Here is a 16,892-nt window from a genome sequence, read left to right as displayed (position 1 = left end):
CTCTTCTGTAATATCACAAAATACTAAGTTAATAAATTCATCTTTCTAAATTTGAATATTCATTGTCGATGGATTAAATTTGAAATTATCCCAGCTTTTCTTAGAATTCTGCTTAACAAAAATCATGACGAATGTGTGTTAAATTCTGTTTTGCTGTGAATTACATTAGACATGCAGAAAGTTTCTAAAACGGGATGTACAGCACAATTTTTTGATTAGTGTCCTTAGTGTTTTAGAGCATATTAGATTACAGGAAAACTAAGCAGAAAGCACAGAGTTGCGGTGTACACCCTCCCCACCACACCTCTATCCCCCCACACACAATTCCTTTGACAGGAACATGCATCTGTGGGATATTTATCAATCAATGCACACATCGTGCTATAGTTTCATAACCCTAGAATTAACTCTTTAATTTTATCGTTTCATTGGGCTTTAATAAATATACTATGTCACATATCCATCATTACATTATCACACAAAACAAACTCACTACCCTGAAATGTCTGTGATCTTCACATTCATTCCTCTTCTTTATCTCCTGAAAACCATATATTGTATGTCACCTTTTCACATAATTCTTCTTCTCAACTATATGTATCTCAGGGCCCTCTATGCTTTTGTGACTTGGTAGCTCATTTCTTTTACTATTGAACAACTAAATAAACGTTTTCTGTATGCTCTACAGCTTGTTTATCTATTCATTCACTGACCAAAGAAAATTTGGGTTGCTTAACTAAGTTAAAGTTGTTCAACTTGCTATACCCAGGTATGAGTATCTAGCTAAGGAGTAGAAAGTATGCGTAGGGTTATGTAATGCATCACTCCCGTCTGTAATCTATGTGCTACCATACAATTTGTGAACCGGGCAAGGGGCTGGAGATTGAAACATACAAAGACTCACAGACAGACAGACACACGGGCCATCGTTGAAAGAAGAATGCTCCAAGAATGCCCCCTTTATTGTGTCCAGGGATAGCTTATATAGCGATTCTTAACTGATAGCCATGCCCCAGCCAAACCCACCAGAAACCAATCTCCTGCCATCAGGGTCTCCTGCTCAGAGCAGCTACAGGCTGTCTCAGAGCAGAGGAAAACAAGTTGTTTACCAGAAATTCAGGATCTGGGGGATTCACAGCTCCCAACAGGATTAAATCCTGAATTAAATCCCTAGCAGATAATAAAATAACCCTGCTATGAACATTCTTGTGTGACTGAAAGTTTCAACTCATTTGGGTAATTACTATGGCATATACTGTTGGATTGCATATTAAGCCTACAGTTAATTTTGTTAAGAAAATTCAACCTCTTGTCCCAACTAGATGTATTAGTCTATGTCCCAACGGGAGTGATCAGAGCCCCAGTGTTCCAAATCCTCATCTTCACTTGTGGATTTAGCCATTCTTGATAGGTACACATTGGTATTTGATTGCCTTCCTTGCAATTTGCTAATGATACACAATAAAGATAATCTTCTATATAATCATTTATTTGTGTGTATTTTATTTAGTTTGGGTTATATTTAGATATCTTGCCAAGTAGGTACACACATGTGCATGTATGTGTGTGTTAATGTATATCATGTGAAGACTAGAACTCACCAATAAGGTATTATACATTCACTAAAGTTTGTAGAGGCATTTCATTTGTATTTTAATAAATAAAGCTTGCCTGAAGATCAGAGAGTAAAACAACCCCACTGGTCAGCCTTTCAGAACAGACAGTGGTAACACACACTTTTAATCCCAGGAGCCACACTAGGTGTCATGGAAACCGGATGGTGCATGCCTTTAATCTGAATCCCAGAGAGGATTACAAAATGTGACGAGACTACTTTAGGCACAGTGTCATTCTGACATTCCTTAAGGCAGGATCACCATTTCAAACTGAGGTAGAGGTAAGATACAGTGGCTGGCTGTTTTGTTTTTTGGGTCTTCAGGTTGAACCCCAATATCTGTCCCTGAGTTTTTACTAATTGTGCCTCAAAAGTTGTCTTATGAAAAAAGTCTTTCATTTGCTTGATATCACAGATTTGACTAGACTTATAGCCTATTTACACTACCAAGTATCCACCTGCCTCTACCACCACAGTACTGGGATTATGATGTGTGCATCTTTCCCAGACTTGCTTCGTAAGGCAATTATTGAGTTTTAAGGTGTTTTTTAATTAAGAGTACAAATTCTTTATCAAGAATCATTTATGAATATATACTCTCAGTCTACAATTTGTTTTCTCTCTCTTCAGAATGGCAATCTCACAACTTACATCTTTCTCTCATAAACCAAGCTTTTGGTGCCATATCTAAAATACCAAATCTTAGGATATTTATAATTCCTCTTTCCTTTCTACTAGTTTTTTCTTCCACTTATAGCTCATTTTGTGAAAGGTGAAATGTTGTGTCTAGATCTGATTTAGAAATGTTGTTATATAACTATCGAGCACCATTTATTGAAAAGGCTATCCTCTATTGAATTGCCTTTACTCTCTTGTCAAAGATAAGAAGATTATATAGTTTGAGTCTATTCTAGAGTTGTCGGTTCTATTTCAGTGGTATATGTACTCATTTTTTAAACAATGCCACATTATACTGATTACTACAGACTCACATTGAAATTATGGGGTCATTCTTCTTCAGGACTATGTTGAATATGCTATCTTGCCTTCCCATATAAATTGAAGGATCAGTTTCTCACTGTTTACAAAAGAAATTGTGGGGTTACATATAAAGCTAAGAGGACAAAGCACGTGATGCCCAATAAAAGGGACAAATATTCGAATCTTCAAAACCCACAGAAAGCAGGATGTAGAAACCAGTGTTTGCTATCCCAGAGCACTTATGATGAGATGGGAGGAGACAAAAGAAGCCTCCGAGGCTTGCAGGCCACGTGACCAGGCTTACACATCTGCACATAAGGCATCCTATCTCAAAAAATGTACAAGTTGAGGAACAAAACTGAAGTTATCCATTTACCTTCATGAACATGCTGTGAATAATTTGTCCACATTCACACTCAAAAATCTATACATACCTACTTACCATATACCTCACATAACCATATTTTTGTTTAAAAAAAAAGCTGGGATTTTGCCTAAGATATTCAATCTACAAAAGACATTAGGAAGAACTGACATCTGCACAATATTAAATCAGATGACAAAGAAAAATCTCCCCATTTATTTAAGCCTTATTTGATTCTTTTGCATCAGAGTTTTGCTGTTTAAGTATTATTGATCTTGTATGTGACTTGTTAGGTTTAAGCATGTATCTTTGTTTCTTCAGGTTAATGTAGAAGGTATGGCGTCACTAAATTCAAATCTCTCGTGTTCAGTGTTGGAATCAAGGAAGTGTTGGCTTTTTCATAGTAATTTTTCTGTTTTTAAAATTATGAATATCCTTAGTTTTGGTGAGGATCTTTTAGAGATGGCACTAAAAGCAGGACTTCCGACATAAAGAAACATACGGTGAAATTGCCACTGCTAATTAAATGAAGCTAGACTACAGACTGAGAGGATGTAACCTTTGTGCAAACGTTCATCAGCTTCAACGTCTTTGCTGGTGATGACGATTCTCTGCTTCTCACTGTTTAGGCAACCCTGTCTTCTATAACCAGACACTGTTCTGTGTTGTTTTTTCACCATCCTTTCAAATCTGAATGTCTGTGATGTCTTTTCCTTCTCTTCTTATTTAGATTTCTAGTAGGATGTTGACTAGCAATGGAGAGAGTAGACATCCTTACCTTTGTTTATCAGAAAAGCAAAAGGCATCACAACAATTGTTATTCATAAAGCAAGCATCTGTGCAAGTACCAACCCAGTACACGAAATGAAAGCTACCAAAGCTACCACTGTTCTAGAAGCTTCTGGAACCCCAACTTCACTTAAACCTATTTGTTGTTGGCTGTTTTTTCTTCTTTTTACTCTTCGCTCTTTGCTCTTGCGGGGGCTTGCCACCCAGCTACAAAACAATAACAACAACAACGAAAACCTCATCGAGTCATATTTTTTTTCAATGCCTGGCCTTAGCTTGACTTATATATATCCATCTTTTCTTAACTTAAATTATCCCATCTATCTTTTGCCTCTGGACTTTTATCTTTCTCTATTCTATCTGCCTTTCTTTACTTCTTATTCAGTGACTTGCTGTGTAGGTAGGTACAAACCTAACTCAGCATAATCAGTAGCCCTTCTATCTACAAATAACAAATGGGCTGAGAAAAAAGTTTAGGGAAACAACACCTTTCATAATAAACAATACTTAAACTACAGAAAATATGTTGTAGTAACTGAAACCAAGCATGCAAAAGACTTGTATGATGAAAACATTAAGACAGTGAAGAAAGAAATTGAGGATGATGTTCAGAAGATGAAAAGATATTCAATGATCATGGTTCATAAGAATTAATAGAGCAAAAATAGTCATTCTACCTAAAACAATCTATAGATTCATTAGAATCGCCATAAAAACTCCAACACAATTTTCACAGACATATAAACGATAATTTTCAGGGTGTGAAAACAAAGAAATACAAAGTTAGCTATAACAATAATGAATAAGAAAAGAACTTCGGCATGTATAACCATGCCAGACCTCAAACCGTACCACAGAATGTAGTAATAATAACAGAAAGATACTTGCTCAAAACAGACATGTTGGTCAATGGATTAAACTGAACACATACACATAAGTCCACACACACCTATGAACACCCAATTTTTTATAAGTAAAGCATAAGTACATATTGGGAAAGAATAGCATCTTCAACAAACTCGGTGGCTGTGTGTATAAGAGTCCACATAGATCCATACTATGCAAATAGATCCACATAGATCCATCCCTAAGCAAATCACAACTTCAACTTGATGGTCGTTGTATAAGAGTCCACATAGATCCATACTTATTGCCCTATGCAAATCTCAACTTAAAATTGATAAGTGTCTCAAAGTAAAAGTAAATATTCAATTAAATGGTGCTAATAGGTAAGACTTTAGAAGAAGAAGTTTTATGACTTTCTTCATAAAGCATTAGCACGGGCACTAAGTTCAACAATTAACAATGGGACCGCATAAACTGAGAAGCTTCTGCATATCCAAGATTCAGTCATTCATGCAATCCTGCAGCCTACATAATAGAAGATAGTAACTAAATGTTCAATATAAGGCTAATATCAAAAACATTTAAAAATAAAATAGCTAGATATCAAGAAATAGGCAATTCAATATGGGGTACTGATCTAGAGAGTAAATTCTCAAAGGGGGTAACTAGAAAATGGCCATAAAACACATAAAGAAGTGTGCAACTTCCTTAGTCATCAGAGAAACAAAAATCAAATCTATTCTAAGATTTTACCTTACACTTGTCAGAATGTCTAAGATTAATAATACAAGTGGCATGTCAGGCTGGCAAGGATGTGTAGTAATGGAAATACTCACCTATTGCTTGTAGGAGTGCACTATTCCATAGGAAATATGCAAATGAGTGTGCCAGTTCCTCAGGAAGATTGGTATCTGTAACCCTCCAGATCTAGCTTACCACTCTTGATGTACCCTATGGATACGTCATCCAACCACAGAGACACTTACTCAAACACATTCATTATTCAAAAACACATTATTCATAATAACTAGAAAGTTGAAGCAACTTAGATGTCCCTCAATAGATGAATGGATTAGGGAATGTGGTACATTTACACGATGGAATATTATTCAGCTGTGAAAAAGAATGAACTTATGAAATTCACAGGTAAATGGATGGAACTAGGAAATAAAAATAAGTTTTTCCATGTAAGTTAATCTATAACCAGAAGTAGAAATATTTTATGTATTCATTTATGTGGCTATTAGCTACTAAGCCAATGATAACCAAGTGGCAATCCATAGAATCACAGAGGATAGGTATAGATAAGGAAGTAGTGGCAACAGGTAGCTCTCCCTAGGAAAGTGATAACCACATGCAAGTAGAAATTTTCTTTCCTCGAAGGAAATTTCACAAAGGAAACAAATTACTCTTAAGTGCAGGCTGCATTGCAAGAACTAGATGGTCAACAGAAGGAAATGAGTGGCGTCTTTGGAAGTTCTTTGTCTTATACTGACATGTCAGGGATTTTATTTATTTTATATATACATTATATATATATATATATATATGTGTGTGTGTGTGTGTGTATGTGTGTGTGTGTGTGTGTGTGTATGTGTGTGTTTCTCGCTTTTTACCATACATATACATTGTCTCCTAGTTTAGTGTTTTCATGGGATTGTTGAGTCTGTTTCATGTGTGTTACATTAAGGGTCCTGTTTGTTATTGTTTTCTATCCTGCCCAGCCCCCCAGCTCTTTAGCCCCAAAGAAAATAATCACACTTAGATCTCCATAAATTATAATGCTGATTGGCCCATTAGGTCAGGCTACTTATTAGCTAACTCTCACATCTTGATTACCCCATTATTCTGATCTATTTTAGCTATGTGGCTCAGTACCTTTTTCAGTGGGGCAGCTTACATCCTGCTGCTTCGGTGGTCTGGGCAGTAGTGGGAGGAATCAATTTCCTCCTTCCCAGAATTCTCCTGTTCTCATTGCATTACCTCTACTTCCTGTCTGGTTTTCTGCCTATACCTCCTGCCTGGCCAATCAGCGATTATTTAAAACATGATTGACAGAATACAGACAATTCTCCCGCACCACATATGTGTTTTCTTGTCTATTTACCTCCGGTTTCTTTATCCTATTCTGATGTATTAACTTTTGTTCTCTCTTATTATAATTCGTTGCATTTTACCATTATCCCTTAGAAGCCTATTTGTTTTTTAATGGGAGTCATATGGGGGAGAATCCAGATGGGAGGGGAGGGGAGAAAGCACTAGGAGGTCTTGAGAGATGGGAAATCTAATCAGGATATACTGTAGAAGAATAAAAGTTATTTTCAATAAAACGAAAGAAAATTTAAAAAGATTTTCCTAAAAATAATAAATATTTGTTCCACTATATTTACATGAAAAATTTGATAGAATTTCTTAGTAAGCTAAGGATGGTATGTCAGTCCCATATAGTCTCAGTATGGGAGAAAAAGTAAAAGACAAAATGTCAGGGTTACCATGTGGTGGTTTTAAACAGGCATAGTACAATAGTCTTATTCTCAGATATAAAAAAGTACACCAAGGGAAAAAGTCAGAATATGCAATAATAAGACTAAAATTGGTACTACTTCTAATACTAAATTAAATAATATCTTTGCAACAGAACATTTTCAAGTCCTTAATAGTTCACCATCAGAGAAAGCAATGAGAATTTAATCCATTTTGCATTGAATATTATTATTCTAAAGAACTGGTCATCTTAGATTGAGTCAGTAAATATTAACACAAATCAAAATGCAAAAGTTACTAAACAAACAACTGCATATTTGTGGACATAGTACAAACAATATTGTCAACGTTTTATTTTTTACTAAAATCTCAACGTAAACTGTCACGAGAGACTGAGAGCACAGAGCGCTGCTCACTTACGAGTGGAGGGGGAGCTTTAGCCCTCTCTCTGGACGTAGCAGTCTTTTTCTTCGTGCTTGCAATCTTATTTTCTCCAGAATATTCTTCTATTTACAGAGTAGGTGAGGGTCAAACTTCAACAGACTTCTCTTACTTGCTTGATCTGGGGAGAAAGTATAATTTTGGTCAATCATGACAGAATGCATTAAACTATTTTTTTCTTACTATTAGAGAGTAGAAATTTAATTCTATTTTCTGTTAGGGTTGCAGTAAGCAGGAATGAAGAAACTGCCTTGCTGAACATTAAAATCAATAAAATCCTAGCACTTTAACACCACTGAAAAAGAAACCCACAACTATATACTTTTTCATTTTCAGAGCTAAGCAGCAGAGCAAGAGAAAATTAAAATTAAAAATCCAAATGAGTGGAAAAGCCTCCTCAAATGTGTAGAAAAGCCTCCTCAAATGTATTTTTAAAAGACTGACATAATTTTGCAAATCCATGACTCTGGATGGACTGACTGAGACAATTACATTTTAAACATTTTTACTCATTCATTTTAACATCTCAAGGCTAAAGAATGACAGGATGATTAGAAAAGAGTAAGGGAAATCCATTTTTAAAAACTTTAATGGAATAATAAAATGAGATGATTTCAGAAGCCTAAGGTAGACCAGAAATATGTAGAACAGGCTTCATACGCGAACAAGAAATGTATAGTAAGAATGATTTTAAATGGTACCAAGCTTGGAGAATGCCTGCTCATGCGAGGCATCTTGGGCAAATTAGAATACATTACGCAGATGCTGTCTAATTATATCATAATTCCTTAATAAATCTATTAGGTGTTAGGAAATACAGTAATTCATTTTACAAAGATAGAGGAATTTGCTATATGAATATCTGATCTTTGGTTTTAAGAACATCAGTGATGTTAAAAGAATTAAATTTATTACATAAATTTTAAGAAATTTAGGTTTTAACAATGGATATTTTCTGCTTCATTAAAATTACATATTAAAATAATGATCTTCAATTCTTACCAGATGCCAGATTATATCTGGTGTTATCTTAAAAAGTCACTGATTTTTTTTCTACTAAGTAATATTACAATATAGAGGGGTACCTTTCCGGGAAAAATGGAAATAAAATATCAATTTTTTTTGTGAAAGGTTATGACAGTACTTTAAACTTTGTTTTTGCTTAGAAACTAGACAGATCACACTGGTGATTCATGTTTTTTCTCATGTTTTGGGAAATTTTAAACAATGTGAATCAATATAAATAACAGACTAAACACAAAAACTAAATTTTATACGGGGAGGAAAGTACCTCTTAAAAACATTTTTCTAATTACAAATTGCTACTTTCTTTGCCCCATTTATTTGGATTAACTGAAGATTATCTGAAGATAAAACAGCAACACAAATTTTATCACCAAAGATCTGATAGCATGCTACTGCTCAATTCCCGTTCTCCACTTGGGTTCAGGATCCCAGAGAGAGAATGGTGATATCCACAGTACTTGGGTCTTTCCATCTCCCTTAGTGAGGTTGGGTTATTCCTACCCAGGAATGCACAGAAACCCTCCTCACCTTTTGTCTTAAATTTGTCATAAAGTTGATACATTCACACAACCGATCAGTCAGCAAAACTATGCATAGTACATTTGTTAGTAAATTCGTTCTGTAAAATAAAATTATTGTTCTTGTAACTAACTGCAGTCATTAAATTAGACAAAATGAAAAGACCTTCTTACAGCGGCTGACGCACAGTGAGCCTGAGTCCATCAGAAAAGCAGTTTGACCATTCTTCATTGCCTGGAATGGATGCGTTTCAAATACAGCTCAAATGTGATTAGCTGTCCCTTTTATTCTTAAAACTTTTTTATTTATTCATGCCAACTATGACTAACTATTATTTATTCATCATTTGATTATTTATTGATAGATTATTGTCCATTTAGTTGTTGTTAAATCCCATGATACTACCTCACAATATAATTATTTGAGGAGATTATATTTAATTCCATTATGTTGACATGAATAAATTAATAAATAAATTAGATGTTTGAGTACTAAGCTTTGGTTTCAAGACTATTTTAAGGTTATAAAATCTTTAAGAAGTGGGGTTGATGGAAGGAAATTGCATCATTGAAGGGGTTCCCAGTTACCATGAAATATACAGAACTCTTTCCCCCATGATGTGGCAACCCAAACTCAGAGGATAGAAGCATTTCATATTGAGACCTCTAAAATTGTGTTCAAAAACCAAAAACATTTCCACCTTCTAAGTTGTTGATCTCAAATACTTTGCTTCGTAATAAAAAATCATACGACATAATATCCACAAATACAGAAAAAGTTTGCCTTTCTGAGCTGATCTGCTGACTTAAAGTGACTCCTAGGTACACACGCTCCTAAGGAATTCCCTTCTAAATCTTAACTCATCTCAATTCTATTCACAGCATTCATACATTTGTATTTCTGAAAGTTGAGTTGGATAATAGTTGTACCCAATGAGATATATAGTGAGTAAGTTCTAAAGAACGTTCAAATGCCCTGGAAGACCCAGGGGCAACCAAGACTAGAAGAGTAGAGGCATCTGTTTCTGGTTTTCTCTTGCAATCCCAGTTTGTTTCACTTACGAAGGTAGTTGCAAGTCGTACTAGGTTTGGAGGCAAACGGCACACTGAATAATGGGAGGAAGTATCTGAGGTTTACAAAGTAAGTATATAAAGAGAAAAGTACAGGGCAGACCAGGTGCAGCTTCCAATGAAGTACAGTCTGTAAGGTCAATGAAGAACAGTTCTTAGGAGGTAGAGGAACAATTAGTCATGAGAAGCTTGAAGCTTTCAGGACATCTAGAATATAAATGCCATGTTTTCGTGTGTGTACAGGAAAAAGGAAGACAGTAATACAGATTTTAAGATTTTACAACTAATTTCACATTTAAAATATAACAAATTATAAGGACTATTTTTGAAAGTTCTACAAAGTGCCTGGTTCACTCAATTTTGTCATCAAAGTTCAATGATGTAGTCTATGATCTCACAACAAGCTTATGTCAGAGATTTCTTTAAATAAAGAAATCTAATTTGAATTCTGATCAATTTTTTTCAAATATCCACCCATATACCTTTTAATGAGTATTTTCTATCTACTTTTGTTGTCTTGAAATGAGGTGTAAATGTGGTTTCCCACCCCCTATCTCAGCACTTTGTCTTCGGAGTATTTAGCATTTTCATGTAAATATTCTGCTAGTAACTCTTATTCAAATTAGTAATGTTTTATTTATCTTCAGATGTTAATCTTGATCCTTCTTTTTACCCCAAAACACATATGTTTTCTTAAACATATACCAAAAAATACCAGATGCCTCCATAAGTAATATAAAAACAAGAAGCATTTCTTCCTCTGAAATCATAGCCTTGCCCCCACTACTCCAGTAACAATTTCAAATTCATATCCCTCACTCCCTAGAGAATCTTTAAACATCATCTCATTATTTTGCAGACTACCAGACCTAACAAGGTTTCCCAAACATATGCTTTTATAGTCTGTTAAACTGGCAGAAGGATAGGGGGGAAACACATTAATTTCTAAAACTGAATATATTCAACTGAGAATCATGCAAATATTTCCCCACTGTCTTTTTCTCTTTTTTTCTTTTCTTTTCTTCTTTTTTTCTTTCTTTGGAAGGGCATCACTTTGTGTTGTTAAAAAAAGAAACCTGTTCAATAAAAATGGCTCATCATTGTCATATCAAAGTTGTCTGTTTTTGTATTAGTTTGGTTTCTACTGTTAAAACAAAACATTCTGACCAAAAGCAATTTGAGAAGGAAAGAGTTTACTTTCTATTCCGGGTTCCATCACAGCCCATCATCATTGACAGGGCAGGAACTCAAGATGGGACCTGGTGCTAGGAGCTGAAACTGAGACGGTGGGAGCTGTTTTCTGGCTTGCTCTCCTTGGCTTACCCAGATTCCATTCTTATATGGCCCAAAACCACCTCCCAAGGGGTGGCACTACCCACATTGGGCTGGTCTTTTCCAATGAAATCATCAAGCAGGATCATAACCTCCCAGACTTGCCTACTGGCCAATGGGGATATTTTCTCAATAGAGTCCCTTTTATTCAAATGACATTAGTTAGTTTGCATCAAGTGGGTAAAAAACTAATGCGAACAACTCTGTTGATAGGTTTGTCACTCTACTGTAGCATCAAACTGAAATGTACCACTCCGTGATAAACCTGAAATACCTCTTTCCTCCAGAATCTACTTCTCCAGTCTCAATACACTTTTCAACTCAGCTCCATTATCAATACTTTCAGCTAGCATTCTCTTAATACTTTATCCAGAAACAATCAAACACATAGCATTTTCTGTAAGACTTTCTTTCAAAACCCTCTACTGCCCAGTGTGGTGATGCATACCTTTAATCCTGGCAGTTAGGAGGCTGAAGCAAGAGGATATTTGTGAGTTCAAGGGCAGCCAAGGCTATATAATAAGACCTTGTCTCAGTAAAGAGAGAGAGAGAGAGAGAGAGAGAGAGAGAGAGAGAGAGAGAGAGAGAATTAAAAACTGTCTCCTTAGCAGGCAAAGTTACTTCATTCAGGCCAGCCAGAAAAACACAGAAAGATACTGTCCGAGTAACAAAAACAACAAACTGTCCACTTAATCTACTGTGTGATGTATCTTTTCGTATAAATTGAAGCTTCTTTGAAAGTAGAGAGTACTCAATATTGGTGTGTCTCTCCTGACAACAGTGTCATTCTGAAGTAAGGACCAAACCACAGAACAATGTTGACTGAGATGCAAAGGAGACAGAGGGGCTAATTTTAGAGACTTTACCTTCCTACTTGAAGCACATCTTTTCATTGATATTGCTCTCAGCTCTATATAACATACTCAGAGTATCACTTGTTCAGTGAAACAAAGTCATTATTTGATTTAACTCTCTAACATCTGAGATAAATTACACAGATTGAAAAAATACTTGCTTTTTAATACATCTGAGTTCTGAACTGACAGCAAATTCGGAGGTCAAAATAAAATTGGACTATTTGTGTGTGTGTGTGTGTGTGTGTGTGTGTGTAACCATGAAAAAATAAATTTGCTTCAAAATTCTATGGGAATCTCTGATACGGATATTATAGTAATTCTGTGTTTCTTCTAGAAGCTAAGTTTAAAGGCAGCCTATACAACATACTTGGACTCATTCAATGAGTTACCCATTATTTAAAAACAAAACTAAAATTCTAACTCAATTATCAGTACACTCTAAAATAAAAAGTATTCCATTATATAGATTCTATATTTAGTAGCCTTTCTTTAATAAATCATCAAGTAAACCTTTAACACACAAATGAATAAATCTGACTTTGTTCATGTGATCATATTTCAATGTAACTACTTTTATTTGATAACAAATGAACATCAGCAAATATTAATATGCGTGTGCATATTTTCACTCCATACACTTCTTATAACCCTTTATAATACACTTTCACTCATATATTATCTGTTTTGTGCATGTTTAGAATTTCCAAGTAAAATTAAGTCATCATATAAGTAATAAAAGCAATGACATTCCCAGGAAAGAGGAGGAGGTCTAGCACCAAAGGTTTAGAGCATGGCTATTTTTTGTATATGATTTCTGACTAGTTTGTGATTATATGTTGGCTTGTTTAGATAGTGGAGAGAAAAAACTATGATGTGAAAACAAGCTCCAGAGGCCAAGAAAAACGACAACACCTTATCTATATTACCCTGACAATTGAGTTTGAACAACAGCATTTTCTAAATGTACTCTATTCAGGGCTGGATATGTAATTACCTTGAGTCCATAGTCTAGACATTAATGCTTTCATAGTATTTAAGACTCCTTGTAACATGCTTGCAGCTTTAAGTAAGCAAGGCTAAATCTTGACCAGATAAATTAGCAAAGAATGCAATAAAAGCCGCAATAAAAGAACTTTATCCCACAAACCTTCAAGTTGCTGCTAAATGAGATTTCTTTGAAATGCAGATCAGTTGAACTAGATTAGTGAATTTTAGCTCCTGTCAACATCATAACAAAATACAAATACAATTGTTCCCTGGTCTTATCTCCCTGCTTCCATCTGCTGCCTTGTTATTTACTTTCCTTGATTTACTATGCAGATCTAAATAAGGCACATCAAGGAGGGCTTACAGCACAATGGCTTCTTAAGCTTTACATCAAGGTATTTGAAACTGAAGCCAGGAAAGGGCTGCCATCAAAGACATATCTCTAATGAACTTCCATATCAGAGAAGGTTTGGTATTTAATACTGCTGTGAAAAGAAAGAGCTACAAATCAGAATGGCCTATGAAAGAAAATGCCTACAAATCTTGATGAGATTAGCACTTCGAAGAATTAATATCCCAATAAAAATGATGTCTGGAACCTTGAAAAGTTAACTTCCAACCTTTGCAAATAGAATGCACTATGTCAGGAGCCAAGAAATCACTTGACAAGGTTACAAGGTCAGGAAAGAATTTTTAATTTTCCTTCCATGCAAGAAAATAATCTTGTTTTCCTCCTACTCGACAATAAATCTATAAGAGAGCAAACACTCTTCCTGTAATTAACTGATCTGTGACATCATTTTCTGTGTATGTCACGTTTGCACAGTTTTCACAAAGGTAAATTAGGACAAACTTCACAATAAAATAGTGTAATCTAAAATGACAACACGCAACATTTGTTCATCAATTCTAGTATTTCCTATTTCTTCCCCCACAGCAATGTACGGCAACAGAGTAATAGTTCCTGTCATTTTGCAAATCCTGAGACGTGTTTTCATTATATGCTACCGTCCTTTATAAGACACAGAAAGTATGGAAATAATCCTTCCACTCTCCCTCTCCACTAATTTTATTTTCTCACTTACATTTCTAACATGCTGAACTCAAAAAAAAAAAAAATTCACAAGCCTAATGTGCAAGTTTCCTGCAAATGTCTTGCATTCCTGCCTGACACTTTCTTTCCCATAAGCAATAAGTTCTATAAACAAATGATACTTTGTGGGGATTTTTTTTACTAAAGAAAACATTTCAATCATTTATGTCATCCCATAGAGAAGATCCCACAAGCGCGTTCTGTTCTGTGGATCAATCAGTTCTAAACCAAAGTAGACATGTTGTTGACTCCGGTGCCTGCAAATTCTGCTGCAGGCTCACCAGATGATGAAAACTGAGGTATGCAGTGTTCAGGGCCCCACATGGCATTCAGTAGCTCCTGGGCATGTCAAACTTCACAACTACCCTACAGTCAATGACAGCAAACACCTTCCTTGTTCTTGCTTCCAAACACAAACTTGCCTCTCTATCATGCTTCTGAATTATGGGCAGTCTTCCAGAAACAAAGCCCTAAGTAGAAACAGTCTCCCATGCCTACACAACAGACATCACAATTGTCTTTTTGTTTTGGATTTCATTTTATGAAGGTGATATTCCAGATTCATTTACAACCACAAGAGACTGCTAACTCTTCTTGTTTAATGACAAAACAACACATTTGCATATACAATCGCAGGTGCTATAACAGGTTTGTCTGTTCTTGACCTAAAACATGTAAAGAAGATTCATCAGCAACAGCTGTCTCAAAGGTATTGGTACTCTGATGGGCAGTCAAAACTCCACCATCTGTAGAAGTGTGTGTGTGTGTTCAAAATGGCAATCTGTTTGAATAACTGATTAATAGCTCATGTCCCGCCTTTATCCATATGTTGAATTCCCAATATTGCACAATTTTACTAATAGTCCCACACAAGAAGAATGAAATGGGAAAATATATATGAAAACTTAAAGGGTCATTAGCAGACATGTCTTTTCACTATTCTATTACACTCTATGGTACCAGATAATATTATAAAAATAGTATTACGTCCCAGAATGCAATTGTCACTATTTAACAATTTTAATTGATAGAATAAGGACCAAAATGACTACATTTTATGCCTCCTTCTACCTTAACTGTTTCCTAATCTATGCTTATAATTCAAGATGTAACTTTAGATGTTAAAAGAAATGAAGCTACATTGTTCCTTTTTGAAGCTCTCTTATTTTCAGCATGACTTAAGACAGGGACTTTTACTAGGATATAATAATCCCATTGAATATGAGAGACTGTCTTTCCCTTCTATGTGAAAACAAAAAGTCCAACTTGGAGCATGACCAAAGGGTTCATTCTGAGTTGTGTCTGTAGAAAGCAGCACCAGACACCCCAAGTTTGAGGTTGAATGATCTTTCTATGGTCTAATTTGCTTGTCAAAAGATGTTATCATCACAAATGGACAAAGTCTAGACATGAGTGGTACTGCTTAAATAAAACAAAGCATCCACAACACCCTCTTAAAGAGCAGTGATTGCTTATAAGCACAAAGTTGTGTCAAATTAAACAAACTCCTTGTCACCAGTAAAATAATCTGATACCATCAGATTAAATCTCTCTCTCTCTCTGTGTCTCTCTCTCATTCTCCCTTTCTCTCTCTCTCCACATACCCATACACATACAGACACAAATGTGCACACATATGAACATATACATACATACATATACCCAAACACACATGTATATGCACACATATATGGTGCACACATATATGCACACATAACCATGTATGCATACATAGACACAGAAACATAGACATACATAGTCATATATGCATATACTCACACACAAACACATAAACATATGCACACATAGTATGCATATATACACTTACACACATGTACACACATATATATGTACACATACCCATGTAAACACATATATACTCATATATACACATTGCCTAACACAATATACTCATATGCACACATTGCCTAAGTTTAGATTAATGTTCTGTTATTAAGACTCCAAATTCTACTTTCATTCTAAAAGAATAGAAACAGCATGAACTGTCAAATTGTCAAACTGACTTAAATTTAATGAAGACTTCTTAATTTGAAGTTTCATAACATTCAAATTTGAAGCAATTCATAATTTATTATGAAAATTAATCTTTCTAATTTGAGTGAGACACTTATTCTAAATACTTCTGCAACCTCAAGTGGATACTTCTGAAATTTTATTTTAGTCTCAAGGGATGCTAGAATCTTGCTAAATATAACACTCTTGTTTCTTTCAAATTATATTTGTTTATTTGTTTGTTCTTTTTTCCATGATAGATCGCTTGTACATGACCACAGGAGAAACAAGAAAGAGAAAACAATGTGTATACCTGAAGGTACTTGATTTAAAATCTTCACCCTGTTTATATCATGACTTCAATTCTTCAGAATTAAAATTTCATTTAAAGGAAGAAAAAAAAAAGGATGATCCATGCCTGTCTCTAACAAGGGAAAGGAGATGTCATCATGATCCCTTTAAAGCCTTACCAAAT

The 16,892-nt window shown here is 35.1% G+C and overlaps 1 protein-coding gene across 6 annotated transcripts in view; it reads right to left on the bottom strand.

The window, feature by feature from the left end:
• Positions 1–16,892, bottom strand: part of Foxp2 (forkhead box P2) — a 502,382-nt gene that overhangs the window by 428,751 nt on the left and 56,739 nt on the right. For 5 of the 6 annotated variants that reach the window (XM_085683587.2, XM_087901631.1, XM_085683591.2 and 2 more), the window contains exon 2: positions 7,500–7,641. The gene's annotated coding sequence lies outside the window, so the exon portion shown is untranslated. Of the gene's footprint in view, positions 1–7,495; positions 7,642–16,892 lie in introns of all 6 variants that reach the window. The other variant, XM_085683588.2, reaches the window with a different exon arrangement.

Source organism: Myodes glareolus, chromosome 25 (assembly GCF_982192425.1).
Source record: "Myodes glareolus chromosome 25, mMyoGla1.1, whole genome shotgun sequence".
Taxonomy (NCBI): domain Eukaryota; kingdom Metazoa; phylum Chordata; class Mammalia; order Rodentia; family Cricetidae; genus Myodes; species Myodes glareolus.
This window is presented reverse-complemented; position numbering and strand designations above follow the sequence as displayed.